An 8,295-nucleotide genomic window follows, 5' to 3' on the forward strand; every position below is an offset into this window, starting at 1 on the left:
ATCTAAATTGTTCAAATTTATGCAAGTGCAGGAACACTTAGAGTTTTAAATTCTGGGAGCTGCAATCAGTTTCTTGGTAACTGTTCCCAACACACACACACAGATCTGTGAAGAACCTTCTCCCAGTTCTTTTACTTTTGTAAAATCTAATCATCAGTATATTATTTTTCTGCACAGAAAAATAAGCACAGTAATAAACAAGCTAGAGTCCTTAGCTGTAGAAGAAGTGTTTACATCATGTACTGTGTTGTAGATGATCTGCATTGATCTCATATCTATTAAAGACATGCCTAATAGATACATTTCTAATTGGTTAATGAAATACTTGCTGAAATTTAGCAAGTGATAACAAAATTAATCTTTGAAGGGTATCAAAAATAATATATAACTATAACTATATAAAGTAACTATATAAAGAAGAGTTCTTCCTTATTATTGTTGAATCTTCTGCACTTTCACATATTGAAATATGTTGTTTGAGTTGCATCAGTTAGAGAGGTATCTGCTAATTCATGTGTCCACCTCCCAATGACCTATTGTCATCCCAGAGCTACTTTTCTTCATTCAATTCTAGTAGGCTCTCATGCATTGTTGTCCCACTAAAACCCTCAAAAGCTATGCCAGAAATAGTTCTTAATTTATTTTAATTTCTACCAAAGCAGAGAATACAAAACAGTCTAGGGATTGAGAAACACTGTAACAAGAATCGAGGTCAGTGAGTTCCTAATTTCTCTTGCCATGGACAGAAACACTGAGCAAGTAACAAGAGTACTTAAATAATACAGATTTAGCCCATGGAGGGTTTTTTTTTTTTTTTTTTTTTTTTTTTTTTTTTTTTTGGTAAGACTTTTCATAAGGGCAGTAATAGCTTCTTGTGGGCTGTGAGCCACATCAGAAGAAAAAACTTGATGTCCATGAAACACCTTCTAGAAATCACAGATTTGTGTGGATGAAAATATGTGTCCCCAAATGAAGCATCAAACTGAGAAGGTAAATGTCTAAAGGGAGTTGTATGTTTGCAATACTACAGAGAGATGATACTGTAGTTTGATGATGACCACTATCTATTTCAAGAACTTGTGCAACGTAGTAAAAGCTAGGCTGCTTTGGTGATATTAATGTTAGGTGAAGCTTCTATCCCACGGCGTTTATAGGTAACTTGCAGCAGTGCTCAGAACTCCAACTTTGTCATTTCCTTTTAACTTTATTCACAATTTTGAGTCCAATAAATTAGATAGAGAAATGCAATATGAATGATGGGTATTCAACGGTTAATGAATAGGGTAAGAGTCAAAGCAATTCTTTGGTTCTGATTCAAAATGGACAGAAAAATCCTGTGAGAGTATCTGTTCCCAATAGACTTAATGAATTTTATGTTAGAAATCTGCAATACATAATACTTAAACATTACGATTCTGCAACTTGGGACTACAGCTTCATGAAGTCTTTCCTCTTCTCATGCAGGGTTATGGCAGACTGTGTTCTTCCAGTTCTATGTCTTTCTACTAGATACCATCACATAGCCCATCAGGAATCAGCCTACTGAGATGTCAGCAGCAACTTATTCTCCTTGTTGAATTAAGGCCCTTTCATCACATTTATGCTGGAGTTAGGGTTGTAAGTTTTTCTGCAAGAAGATTTGATACAATAAATAAAACTTGTCAAGTATATAGTGGAGAAGAGATTACTTGCACTGTGAAAATGTTACTCTTTCTAAGGAAATCAAGCCTATAGTCTAAAAAAAAGCTGGTTATTCCAAATACAGATGTTTTAACAACAACAGCAACAAAATACTATATTGGGTCCAATGGAAATTGAACAAATTTTCCACTACTATATCTCTACTTGTTGCTAGAAGAAATTTACTTCTGTATTTCAGACTTTCAATAGTCAGAGTTCTTCCCTATCTTTTGTTCTTTCTCTGTCTAAAAAATAACATAAATATCAAGGAGTGCTATCATATACATGAGAGGAAGCTCTAGATCAGATCATGCTTTACCTCAGTGGATGATTTAATATTTCCAAAGATACACTGATTATAAGGCAGTATCAGTGACTCCTGAATTCCTTCACAATGACAATGTAACCTTTAAGAATGGCTGGCTCTTTGTGCTAATGATATAGGAAGTGAATGGATGCAGTTCTCTGGTGATGAGGGGTGCTCCTTTTGATGGATGCTCTTTTTACAGCTTGATCCAAAATCCATTAGTGTCAGTGGAACTTCTTTCTTACTTAAAGACCAGCATGCTCCAAATGGTTTGCAAGACTGGGGCTAAATTACTAGACCAGACATATTTTTCAATTTATTATGAAGAATTTTATGAGATCCTAGTAAAATATATATATATATATATATATACACATATATATGTATATAAAGCTTTATCAAATGCCTTAGTTGACATTGACATCTGTAATTTAAAAAAAAAAAAACACTTCTCAAATTTCTGAATTTTTTCTTCAAAATAATATTAGAATATTGTCAAAGAATGTTGAGGAAAGAGTCACTTTTTAAAGTATTTTACTTAAAGAAATAAAACATCAGAAAAATATTTTAAAATAAGTAAAGATGCAGTAATTTCCCTGAAAAAATGCATGAAGATTTGCAATAAAAGTGCAAGCCAATCTACACACAACATTATGTTATATAGTGTGTCTCTTTCCTAAAATTTGATGTATTTATTTTACTTGCTTAAGTTTCTGCAATAGATTCAATCCTATGAATAACAGAACAGAAGCCAGGCTGATGAATGCAAATGTAATGAATGACAGTTACTGAAAAGCATACTTTTCAAGTTTTTCCACAAAAAAAAAAAAAAAAAGCCCAAAACATGGCTTCTTTTGAGAGAGAGATTTTGAGACTCTGAGATCCATATATGCAAAATCTTCCATGAAATTTTCCATTGGAATGGCAAGGAACATGGGCAGTTTCAGTGCTAGCATATGCCATTAGAGGCCAAGGGATACACAAAACTGTCTAGCTAAATTGCTAATTGTAGTAGTCAGTACTGATTTCTTTAATGGTTTTGGTTAGGTTTGATTGGTCACCCAAGTCATGTGTTATATGATTTCATGTTTTATTTCATAACTGGTTGAAGGCAGCTCTTTGTAATCAGATTTCCAGTCTACATACTTTAAAATGAGCTCCCATGAAAATGCTTAATACTCAATTAAAAATGAATGCTTCTAGGAAAGCTCTCACTGATAAACTCAATTATTAGAACATATTTTGGAAGAAGGGGAACTGGGGGTCTTAATCAAGAGAATTAAATTCTGTTTTTTTGTGATTTTCCATTGCATAGTCACACTCATTATTTTTAAGATATTTATCTATCTCAACTACAAATTCTTGTTTGTATGAGCAAGGCAAGCAAGAGAACAGAGCGTGATACAGAATAATATTGATGAAAGCTCAGGGAATACACACAATTTATCAGAGTCTGATTAGGACCAGCAAGCTCCTGAGACTGAACTCTAATAGCAAAACTTGGAAAAAGACTACAGGGCAGAAACAAGTTTGAAGTCCCTTTTGACCTTAACAGACTACAAGTGTATATTTAAGTCATTTCAGTATTCAGAAGGAACAAAATTCAAGAAAAGGGATATTGCTTCTTAAAGATCTTTTCTGCATTTCACTGCACTTTCTGGCTTAATAAAAATATCTGAATACTAAATGTGTTAATGATCTTCCTTAGCTTGCTATAAATATATAAATCAAAGTAGGTTTATACAGCTGTTGTTCTTGCTTTATGATGAAATATATTTCAGCAAAAGCCAATTACATTTGCAGTGGCTTATCACACCAATTATATGAAGCAGCAGGCCAGTCAGTAATGACTTTTTTGTTAAGGGAGTGCTAAGAACACTTCCAGCAGAGCTCCATTACCTGGATTACAATCACAGTTTTAAATTACGTACCAATGCAAGTAATTTAGTTTTGGTTTTGTACTTAATTGGTCATTAACTTGTCCATGCCAATAATTTTATTTCTATGCCACTCACTCATTAAATACTCCCTGAAACATCTATCCAGAAACATTCCTTGCTGAAAAGGAAAGAGACAGGCACTCCTTATAAAACATTTCTATGTCTGTATGCCACCTTTATCTCCTCATGAACAAATCTGAATGGCAAAACATTTCTTTTTCCACCGTAGTAACTGTGCAGTCATTAACATAAGTCAATAGAAGCCTGGTAATTGCTATTCTTGATTGAGCAATATTTGTGTGTAGTCCAGCATCTTGCTGCTGTTGGAGGCTAGAACTTCATGCTACTAGAGAAGTTGAAATGAGCAACTATGCAATAACTTTCCTGTGAGGGGAAGTTTCTTTCTTGTTCCATTGGCTACCTGTTGTTTTATGTTCTGAAATAAGACAATTTGTAACTTTTTTTAAAGAAATAAATCTAATTTGATGTAAACATGAATGTTCTCATTATCCATTTAAATGTTTAATCCTTTTAAAAATTCTGCTAATCTTTAAGGCCTCAGTGATACTTTTGTGGCAATAAGCTCTCTAGGTAAATTATGCATGCGCAACAAAGTATATCTTCTTATCAGTGTTAAATTTAAATCCTGCCTATTTACTGCTACACAAAGGAACTTTATAAATCTATATGGTGCAATTTTATGCTTCAGCCATTTTATTCAAGTGAGTGTATGCATGAACTCAATGGCTGGAGAATGCCCTAATGGGTTCTTTCCATCCCTAACTCCTTTCCTCAGTGTGTATTTCTTCGTGAAAGGGATTTTTGGATCAGCGGATTTGGATTGGAGCTGTGTCTGAAGTAGCAACTAAAATACAGACTCCTCCTAACAGCTTAGGAAGGAGGTCAGGTGGAATTATCTTTCTGGAGTCAAAACTAAACATGTTTCTGAAGCCATACTTCATGGCTCAGAACAGGCAGTACCCAAGGGTGAATAATGAAGAAAAAAATATGTGAATATACATATAGCCCACAATTAGTGGGGTTTTCTGTCCCTCCATAATAACTAGATCACAAATCATTTTTTAATCTATTCTAGCCTTTGAGCTAGGAAAGCTAGGTCATTTAGTTCTGGCAATAAGGACTTGCAGTTTTTCGATCCAGAGGTCCAGATGCTCCTCCTCAAGAGATATCTATCACATTTGTTAAATTTTAAATACAAGTTCAGTTATGTTCAGATATATGCTGTGTCCACACACCAAGGGGATTTGTGCAAACAGGTTTTATATAAGAGGCACCGTTTTGAAGAAATATTAAATAACTGATTAAAATTAATGTTGTGAGCTCCTCTTGCTGACTTTTTAAGCATCAGCCAAATAACATTTGGACAATTAAGTAATTCTCAATTCCTGTAAAATTCTCATTGATTTGAGAGTTTCTTACCCAGAGATTTTGTAATGTCATTTTTCACTCATGCAAGTTCAAAGAAAAAGATAGGTGAGGGGAGAAAGATGGAGATACTATTAATAAGAATAGAGCAGCTAACTGCTGAGAAAACAGGAAGACAAAATTGAGATATCCAGGTACTGGAACCTGAGGAGAAAAGAATGATAGCGTAACAGCTTATGGACCTGTTTCATTAAAGGACTATAAGAAAGCAGTTGGACCCTTTTTTTTTTTTTTTTTTTGGGGGGGGGGGGGAATTATGCCTGCAATCAGTCAAAGGTTTTAGCTGGGATCAAGTCATGAGGAGCAAAAGGTAGGAACAATCTCCTATACAACTTGTCAAGATCACTCTAGTGGAAGGGCTTTTTGCCGAATGAAGAAGTGTTTTTGCTCTGCATCAGAAGTACCTGAAATGTTCATATACATAGGACTGAGGGAAATGGAAGCTTCATGTTTTCCTTTTGTTTACTTTGGTAGCATAAAAACAATTTGAGAGACTTTTAATTTGTTTGGAAACCATTTGGCTGAGCTGAAGGATATTGAAACTAATTTAGGAATATGGAAAAGACTGTTAAACCTGATGGCCTTCAGGTGGATGGAATAAAGAAGGTTGAAGTTCATGGGTATCAGACAGAACTATATAACTGGACTGTTTATGAAGAAAAAAAAATGAGCAGTTCTGTAACTGGAGTGAATCTACAGACTGAAAAAAGTATGCTACATGCTGAAACACAGTGTAGAAGGACTGCTGAAAAACCTACTGAAATCACAGATTATCTTTTCAGATGGAATACACTATGTTGTCAGATTATCTCAAGAATTCATTATAAGTCTGTTAAGATTCAAAGGATGCTGAAAAAAGATTGATGTTTGGATCACAGGATCACAGACCAGTTGAGGCTGGAAGGGGCCTCAGCGTTAGCTTAAGGCTTGAGAGGTTTGAACAATGGAGTGGAGTGACATGGGTGAAGAAGCGGAAGGGAGGAAGTGGGTAAGGCAATTTCCATTCCTGGTGTTAATATGCATGATGAGAGAAAAGCCATTGCATAAGGAAACAGTAGCAGATAAAAGAGTATCAGGAATAGGAAATGGCCACCAAGAAGAAAGCACTACCATTGCTGAGATCGTTAACAATGATAATAAGATATGGCAGGAGGTCTGCTCAGCAAGGAGTTAACAGCTCTACATTAATATACAAAGACTGGAACTCAGAAAGGATGAATTTGCAATACTAACACATCCTCTGAAATGGGATAGTGCAGTGGCAACAGAAACCTCAAATAGAAATTGGTGCTTTGAACACACTTGAAGCACATCATCTCTTCAGAGAGCCTGAAATAAAAGTCAAAATAGTGGGGAGTATCACTCTATGAATGACATGGTCAAAAGTTTGTATGAACATATATAAAAGCAAAGACAGCATCAGTAAAACTAAAGCAGTCTAAAACCACTTTGGAGAACTACCGTGAAAGCTATTTTACTGGAGAAAAAAAAGATAGGTGCTTATAAATACTTTTTTATGATGCACTTGTCAAAATATTTTCAATAAAGAGAGAGAAAAATTCCATTGTAAAAGGCTCTGATGAGACCCAGGTCACAATACTATGGATATTTACGGTTAACTGTGGTCAAGGAGAAAGTAATTCAAACCTGAGTATCTATAAAGGATGACTATTAAGATACTGGAGGAATGAGCTGTACGTATGTGGGGAAGTAAAAAAAAGCAAACCAAAACCTTGATTTCTGGCCAGACAAATTTTGATGGAGAAACACAACTGTTCTCTGTAAGTATAAGGAGATAAAAATAAGAAAGAAAAATAACTAATGTAAAGAACAATGTTAGAATAAGAATGAAATGAGAAGGGATGCCTATTATATATTTAACACGAAAAATAGAATATGTCATACAGTCATCAAAACAGTGATGCTTTAGAAAGCTTTTATTATTATTATTATTATTATTATTATTATTATTATTATGCAAGAGAAACTACTCTGATTTGACTAAAGAGAGTTTGGGAGAGGGAGTATGTGATATAGCGTATTCGGCAGAAACAGCCGGGTTTTAGTCGCAAGGGACTGCAGGATGCCCTGTGCAGAAGGAGGCCACCAGCTGCCATGTGCTGGATGAGAACAGCCACTGGGCACCAAAACTGCAGTTCACCAGAAGCTGTGGCTCTAAGGAGCATAAGAAAGGGCAGAGGAGATGAAGAGGAGGCACAGGAGAGACACAGGAGGGAGACGCAGCAGGGGACATGTGAGGGTGCGCATGAGAACGCACAACAGGAAAGATGTGAGGACACACCAAAAGGAGATATGCAGGAGGTACACATCTGAGGGGTCTGCTGTGGGACCCACGCCAGAACAGGGACCCCTCAGAAGAGACTGCGGTCTGTGGGGGACCCATGTTGGGCCAGCAGAAGAAAAGAGTATTGCATGCTGACCCCACCTCCTGTGCCACCAGTGGCCTCTCCAAAGGAAGGGTGCTCAATCTGCCAGGAAATCAAGGGGAATGAAGACTAGGAAGTGGGGAGGACAGCTGTTGATCTGTAACTGGGCCTGGAGAAGGGGGGAGGAAGGGTGTTTCCCTAAGTGTTTAATTGGTTATGTCTTCTTTGTTTCTTAATATCCAAATCAGTAATTAAAAGTTTGTTAGTTGGCAATAAATTAAGTGAAATTCCCCAAGCTGAGACTCTTTTGCCCACAACAGGTACTTGCTCTCTAAAGGGGCCTAGAATTCATGAGTTGGGAGCTCTTTTCAAATCTTCCTTCTTCAGAATCCAGCTGGGTGAGAAAACAGAACTAAAAATTTCCCAAGCAGACTGTGGACGAAATCAATTTCCAAAAAAAAACAAAACAAAACAAAAAAACCCAAACCTCCCCCAAAACCCTAGTCAATCATCTAATCATCTGAAAGATATTCAA

Source organism: Apteryx mantelli, chromosome 1, assembly GCF_036417845.1.
Source record: "Apteryx mantelli isolate bAptMan1 chromosome 1, bAptMan1.hap1, whole genome shotgun sequence".
NCBI lineage: Eukaryota > Metazoa > Chordata > Aves > Apterygiformes > Apterygidae > Apteryx > Apteryx mantelli.